The sequence below is a fragment of the Chrysochloris asiatica genome, unplaced genomic scaffold, assembly GCF_000296735.1.
Source record: "Chrysochloris asiatica unplaced genomic scaffold, ChrAsi1.0 scaffold00605, whole genome shotgun sequence".
NCBI lineage: Eukaryota > Metazoa > Chordata > Mammalia > Afrosoricida > Chrysochloridae > Chrysochloris > Chrysochloris asiatica.
This window is the reverse complement of record NW_006409123.1, coordinates 49,687-58,410: the sequence shown is the minus strand read 5'-3', so window position 1 is coordinate 58,410 and position 8,724 is coordinate 49,687.

The window sequence follows — 8,724 nt, the reverse complement described above, 5'->3', positions numbered from 1 at the left end:
ACCTGCTGACTTTTCTTAGAAGCTCATCAAAAAGAAACTCAGCATATCCATTTATAATAATAATCATGATTAGTACAATAAGAAAAAAATAATGGAGTAGTCAAATGTGATTACTTCTGTTCTGCCAAGCCATCTTATTGATTATTAAGAGAAATGTACTAAAATTAAATTGAAAGCATAAACAAACACATTTGATTATTTTTTATTGTTTAATTATTTACCTATAAGTTATTAAACCCATTTAAGATTTAATATTTGAATATTATTTTGTGTAAAGGAATTTAAATGACTTTTTACTTGTTTAGTATTTTATAATAACTTTATAGTTACTACAGATTTAAGGTTACTTAGAGTAGCTGACATATTAACTTGATTGCTACTTCATATTATTAAGGGAGAGTATGCAAAATAAAAACAACCATACAATGAAAAAAAGTAATTGGTCCATCCAAAATGGTAGTTACATTTTTTGAAGGAAACATTTTTATTGTAAGGAACAATTTACTTTTACTGCTATGAAAGACTAATTATGTAAGCAAAATTTCATTTAATCCTATCAAACAATATTTCATAGTAATTAAATATTCATTATTAGATTAAGCTAATATTGGACTCCTGGTATAACACTGTAAGATAACCACAAGGTTGCTGTTCAAAGTCACCAGCCTCTCCTGAAACTCTATACAGGATGGCTTTGAGTCAGAACTGACTTAATGGCACTTCTTAACAACAATAGCGATTATATTTCAAAGGAAGAGACTATAGATGGATTTGAGTGTCTATTTCTAGATTATGGAGACTAATTAGGCTATTTGGTGCACATTGAATCTTTATGCTGACTTAAAATAGTAAAATCAGAAGAAAAAGAAACTATCATTATTAACTATGTAAATATTAAATTTTCTCTGAAAAGAAAAGCTGTAGAATAAGGAAAATTTGTTCTTAAAAATGCAAAGGCAAGAAACTTTGACTACTCATGCACTATATTTTCAAATCCAATACTTATTAAAAGAAAAATAATACATTTCAGAAAAGTGGAATCACTTTAAAATATATTACAAGAATACTTCTTAATGTACAACAGATATTTCTTTATCTGAAAGAAAACATCATGAAGTCAAGTTGCAGATTTCTTGTTAGGGATAGGAGCTTTAAAACTATATACCTTGAATTCTGAGATACTATGATGTGTGAACATGAACTGTCATGGAATAGTGTTAAACATTAGAATGCTGAATGCACTGTGAGTGGTTAAACCCCACCAGCCATTCTACAGAAGAAAGATGAACCCATGTGTTCCAGTTTAGAAACCCTAAGGAGCACTTCTATTCTGTCCTGAAAGATCAATATGATTTGATATTGACTCAAAGGCAGTGGATCTATGATGGGTGGATACTTAACTCTTTGTTGCATTCTTATGAAACCGAATCCATTATTGCTGATAACTAAATACCTGACCTGTGCAAACCTTCATCGATTTTCCTGTTAGGTAATCCTGTTACTATTAGGAGATGTCCAGTAGATTCAGACTCAACACGGCTCTCCTAATAATATATTTAAAGTCAGAGAGATGAAGTCTCATCATCGTAGCATCTAAGAAGCATTCTGGCTGTACTTCTTCCAACACATATTTCTCTGTTCCTTTTGAAGTCCATGGTACTTTTAATATTCTTTTTTAGCACTGTTAATCAAATGTATCACTACTTCTACCATCTCCTTGTTTCTTGTCTAATTTTCACATACATATGATGAGGCTATTGAAAAGTCCATGGCTTGGATCAGGTATGTCTTAGTCCTCAAACTGACATATATGGAAGATACATAAAAAATAAATAAAGTATTTGAGACAACTCAAAACCTGAAAATAGATAACTAAAATATTAACATTTAGATGTCAGTATTTAATACTTAGGTTTCATTAGGTTCAAAGGGGAAAGGAGCATATTTAAATAAATGAAAGCCAAATTATTGAACTAGAAGACAAATCTCTCAATACTAATAAGCTAAAAGAACAACCAGAAAAAGAAGCAAAAAATGCAGACAGCCTGATTCATGTGAGATACCAGGAAGAGCAATAACTTATAACTGATCAGAATTCCAGAACAGTAACAAACAAAAACAAAAAAGAGGTCAAAGAGTTGTAAGAAGAATACTTCCCTAATATCATGAAAGACAATAGGATAAGCAATTGAGATGCTGATTGAACCATAAACAGAAAAGAAATCTCAAAAGAAAACCAAGAAATATCATAATCAAACTCTCTAAAATCAAACAAGGAAGGAAACTTGAAAGGAGCTCAGGAAAAAAACAAAAAGTTATCTACAAAGAGAACAAATAAGATACAACTCTGACTTCTCAGCAGAAACCATGCTGGCAAGAAAACATATATGAAACTCCGAAAGAAAAAATATTGACAAAAAGAATCATATAACTAGTAGAGCTGTCCATTAAATATGAAGGTGGAATTAGACTTTTTTTCCCCAAGAAAAATATAAATTAAATATTTTGTAATAACCTGAGCAATTATACAAGAAAAATACTGAAAATAATTATTTGGACTGAGAACCAAAAACAGCAGGCAAAAACCTTAAACTGGCATATGCGACAACACCACCAATAACTCAATTCAAATGATGCAAATGGAGTTAAATCTTTGGAACCTTCATTTGCTGGTCAGGAACAATTCAAAATGAAGAGAAACAAACAAACAAACAATAAACATCTGTTAATAATGACAACATGGAATGTGCAAATTATGAATCTAGAAAAACTGAAAATTGCCAAAAATTAAATGGAATGCATAAACACCAATATCCTGAGCTGAAATCAATTGGCATTGGGCATTTTGAATCTGACAATCACATTGATTATTTTTCAGGGAATGACAAATTGAAGAGAAATGGCATGGCATTCACCATCAAAAAGAACAAATTGATTAAAAACAAAACAAAAAGCCAACTCTGTAGATACTTTCAGAGTTTAGTTTTATAATAAAACTATTTGAAGAATTAGATCTTTACATTTCTGAAGATAAAATTAACATGTGATCTTATTTTGCTGAATAAAATTGTTAATATATATATATATATATATCAAGATCTATCTTGAAGTGCAATGTTGTTTGTGATAGGATAATGCCCATATGCCTACAAGGAAGATCAGTTAATACCAAAATTTTACAAATTTACTTATCAACCACCAAAGTCAGTGATCCTGAATTTAAATAATTGTATCAATTTCTTCAGTTTGAAATTAATCAAACATACAATCAGGATGTATTGAAAATTACTGGTGATTGGAATGTAAAGACAGAGAACAAAGAGAAAGGATCCGTAGTTAGAAAATATGGCCTTGGTGACAGAAACTATTCTGGAGATTCATGATAGATTTTACAACACCAATGTATTCCTCTATGCCTTTTTTAAACAACATACAAGATGACAATAAGCATAGAAATTACAAAATGGAATACACAATACTCAAATTCACTACATTTGTGAAAAGTGATAGTGGAGAAGCTCCATATCACCAGCTAAAACAAGGCCAGGGGCAGACTGAGGAACAGACCATTGATAGCTCATATGCAAATTCAGATTGAAGCTGAAGAAATTTAAAACAAATCCATGAGCCAAAATATGACCTTGAGTATATCCCATCTGAATTTTTTAGATCATCTCAAAAACAGATTTGATGCATTAGACACTAGAGATAGAAGACATGAACAGTTGTGTGATGACATCAAGAGCATCACACGGGAAGAAAGCCAAAGAAGACAAGAAAATCATAAGAAACTCTGAAACTTACACTGCAACATAGAGATATTAAAGCAAATGGAAGAAATGAGATAAATGAGCTAAATTGAAAATATCAAAGATGAGCTCGAGAAGACACAATAGAATATTATAACAAAATATGCAAAGACCTGGATTTAGAAAACCAAAAGAGAAGAACATTCTCAGCATTTCTCAAGATGAGGAAAATGAAGGAACAATTTAAACTTCGACTTGTGGTATTTACAGAGTCTATGGGAGGTATTTACAGATTCTACGCTCTGGTAGCGTAGTGGTTACGAATCGGGCTGTGAACCTTAATGTCAGAAGTTCGAAACTACCAGCTGCTCTGCGGGAGAAAGATGAGGCGTTCTGCTCCCATAAAGATTTTAACAGCCTCGGAAACCCTGTACAGGGTCGCTATGGGTCGGCACTGACTCGACAGCACTTAACAACAACAACGTGAGGAAAATATATAATGATGAAGAAAGTATCAAAAGAAGATGTAAGGGACACATATAGTCACTGTGCCACAATAAAATGGTCGGTGTTCAACCATTTCAAGAGGTAGCATATGATCTAGAGCTAATGATACTGAAGGAAAAAATCCAAGGTGTCTTGGAGTCATTGGCAAAGAACAAGACACTGGGAATTGATGGAATACATATTGAAATCTTTCAAAAAAGTGATGCGGCATTGCAGGAACTCACTTATCTATGCCAAGAAATTTGGAAGAAAGCTACCTTACCAACTGATTAGAAGAGATCTGTATTTGTGCTCATTCTAAAAAGAAGTGACCCAGCAGAATGTGGAAATCATCCAACAATATCACTGATATCCCGTGCAAGTGAAGCTTTATTAAAGATGATATAGAAAAGCTGCAACCATACATTGGCAGAGATTCAAACCAGATTAACAAGAGGATGTGGAATGAGGGATATCATTGCTGATGACAGATGGATTTTGGCTAAAAGCTCAGAACACCAGAAAGATATTGACCTGTGCTTTATTGAGTACACAGTGGCTTTAGGTTCTATGTATCATAACAAGATATAGACAACTTTCCAAAGTATGAGTATTCTGAAACAGTTAATTGCACTGCTGAGGAACCTGTATATAGACTAAGAGGCAATTGTGCAGAGAAAAAAGGGAACATTGAATGGTATAAAGTTAGGAAAGGTATGCACAAGAGTTGTATTCTTTCACCATACTTATTCAATCTATATCCTGGGAAAATAATCCAAGAAGCTGAATTAAATATACAAAAACATGGAATCAGGATTGGAGGAAGATTAAATAACAACCTGTGATATGCAGATTATACAGCTTTGCTTGCTGAAAGTGAAGAGGATTTAAAACACTGACAAAGATCAAAGACCAGAGCCTGCAGTATGGATTGCCTCTCAATATAAAGAAAACAATAATCCTCAAGACTGTACCAATAAAGAACATCCATATAAATGTAGAAATGATTGAAGTTGTGAAAGCCTTCATTTTGCTAGAATCAACCATCAACATTCATGGAAGCAGTAGTTCAATAAATCAAATGAAGTGTTGCATTGGGAAAATCTGTCATACAAGACCTCTTTAAAGTGTTGAAGTACAAAGATGTCAGTTTGAGGACTAAGGTGCACCTTACCCAAGCCGTGGTATTTTCAATAATCTCATATGCATGCAAAAATTCAATAGAGAATAAGGAATATCATAGAAGAATTAATGCATTTGAGATATGGTGTTAGAGGAGAATTTTTAAAGTACCATGTTGTTGTTGTTGTTGTTATGTGCCATGGAGTCGGAACCGACCCATAGCGACCCTGTACAGGGTTTCCGAGGGTGTAAATCTTTACGGGAGTAGAAAGCCTCATCTTTCTCCCGCGGAGCAGCTGGTAGTTTCGAACTGCTGACCTTGCGGTTCATAGCCCGAGTCGTAACCACTACGCTAATTACAAACAGATCTGAGTTGGAAGAAGTACAGCCAGAGTGCCCTGTGGAAGTCATGATGGCCAGAGTTCATCTTTCAGACATCTTGCCAGGATGACCTGTCACTGGAAAAAGATATCATGTTTGGTAAAGTGTTGTTGTTTTTGTTAGGTGCCATCGAGTTGGTACGAACTCATAGCAACTTTATGCACAGTAAAACAAAACACTGCCCGATCCTGGGTCAACCTAACTACAGTTACCATGCTTGAGTCCATTGATGCTGTCAACTTGGTCAATCCATCTTGTAGGAGATTTTCCTCTTTTTCTCTGACCCTCCACTTTAGCAAACATGATATCCTTCTCCAGCAACTGATTCCTCCTGATAATATGTCTGAAGTATGTGAGACGAAGTTTGGCCATCTTGGCCTCCAAGGAGCACTCTAGTTGCAATTCTTTCAAACCAGATCTATTGGTTAATTTGCCAGCCCATGGCAGTTTCAATATGCTCCTCCAACACCATAACTCAAAAGCATCAATTCTTCTACAATCTTCCTTATTCACTGTCCAGCTTTCGCATACATAAGAGGCTATTGAAAATATCATGGGTTGGGTGAGGAGCACCTTAGTCCTCAAGCTGATATCTTTGCTCTTCAGCACTTTAGAAAGGTTTTGTGCAACAGATTTGCCTAATGCAATACGTCATTTGATTCCTTGACTGCTGCTTCCATGAGTATTGATAGTTGATCCATGAAGAATGAAGTCCTTGACAACTTCCATCATTTCTCTGCTGGTAAGACTCTTGTTTCTTGGTCCAGTGGTGAGGATTTTTGTTTTCTTTACGTTGAGATGTAATCCATAACAAAGGCTGTGCCCTTTGATCTTCACCAGTAAATGTTTTAAGTCCTATTCACTTTCAGCAAGTAAAGTTGTATCATCTGCAAAACACAGGTTGATAATGAGTCTTCCTCCAATCCTGATGCCATGTTTTTCTTCATCGTATCCAGCTTCTAGTATTATTTGCTCAGCATACAGGTTGAATAAATATGGTGAAAGAAAACAACCTATCACACAACTTTTTAAATTTTAAAACATTCAGTGTTCCCATGTTCTGTTTGAACCAATGAACCTTGGTCCAGGAACAGATCCCTCATAAGCATAATTAAGTGTTCTGGAATGCTCATACTTCACAATGTTGTCCATAGCTTGTCATGATCCACACAATCAAAAGCCTGTGTATACCCTTCCAAGACTTAAGACTCAATGGGAATACGTGCTCTGATTGGTGACCACATTCACTGTGAGGGAAAAACAGCTAGGAGGCTGTGAGCTAAGCCTTACAGCACTCAATAGACTCCTGTGAACCCAGGTGGAGACCTGGTTGGCCAGCAGTGTGGCAAGACCTGGGGACTCATGAGCCCAGATTCAGTGACATAGCCACAGAGGCCTGGAGTAGAGAGTGAAGGGTCCAGAGGATAAAAAAAAAGAGGGCATATCCACAAGAGCACCCACACTTGCAGATAATACCCACTTGGTCTGGCTTCAATGACTGGATGATCAGAATGCAACTAGTAGCAAAAAGAAGAGGAAAAAAAGAGTAATCTGATAAAATATGATGAACTTGACCTACACCTATGGATGAAGCAACTCAAAAGAGGGAACAAATCTTTACAACAAGAATCATTCCCCCCACTCCATACACAGAGTAGACAGGGATGGGCAACTTGGACATTGGCTATCCAAAAGGGGGCGCTACAAAGGCAAGAAGTGACTGGCTTACAAGCTTTCAAGAGGGAACCTAGATCCCAAGGGAGTGGAGGAAGATGGAATCTCCACTGAGTAGTATCCAATCTGTCTAGGTGGGACTGATGAAAGGAAATGTGGATAGGTCTCTTGTGATACAAGGGTGAATAATTGTAACCAGGAATGATTGTGAAGGTTGTAAATGTAAAAGTAAATATTTTGTGACTAGGAGGGGAGTGATTAACTTTGCAGGCTAGGAGCAGAGGTCCCTGGAACCATGAAGGGAGAGATGGAACAGCTGGGGACTCTGGACCCTGGGAGGGAGAGGGCCTTTGTGCTGATGACTGGGGGAGCAGGCTTGAAGGATGTACCCTTTGGTTGATTGGTGATGTGTGGAAGGGATTGTAACCATGGCAACACAACAATATATGATAGCGTGAATGTAAAACTAATGTTCTGCCATATAAACTATTACATAATTCACAATAAAACTTAAAAAAAAAAAAAGTCTTTGCATAGTCAATAAAGCACAGGTAAACAACTTTCTGATATTCTCTGCTTTCAGCCAAGATCCATTAGACATCAGCAATGATATCCTTCGTTCCACGACCTCTTCTGAATCCGGATTGAACCTCTGGAAGTTCTCTGTCTGTGTATGATTGTAGCCATTTCTGAATTACCTTTAGCCAAGATTTACTCACATGGGATATCAAAGACATTGTCCAATGATTTCCACATTCTGTTGGGTTATCTGTCTTTGTAATGGACACAAATATAACTCTCTTCCAATCACTCAGCCAGATAGTTGTCTTCCAAATTTCTTGGCGAGATGAGTGAGTGCCTCCTGTGCCGCCTCATTTTCTTGAAATATTTCAATTTTCATTCCATGAATTCCTGGTGCCTTGTTCTTTGCCAATTCCTTCAATGCACCTTGGACTTCCTCCTTCAGTATCATTAGTTCTTGATCATATGCTACCTCTTGAAATAGTTGAACATTAACCATTTCCTTTTGGTACAAGGACTCTGTGAATTCCTTCCATCTTTTCTTGATGCTTTCTGTATCATTCAGTAATTTGCCCAGACAATCTTTGAATAACGAAAGTCGTGGCTTAAAATTTTTCTTCAGTTTCTCAGCTAGAAAAATTCTGAGCGTGTTCTTCCTTTTTGGTTTTCTGATATCAGATGTTTGCACATTTTGTTGTAAATATTGGTTTTATCTTCTTGAGCTGATCTTTTAAATTTTCTGTTCAGCTTTTGGACCTCCTCATTTCTTCTATTTGCTTTAGCATCTGTA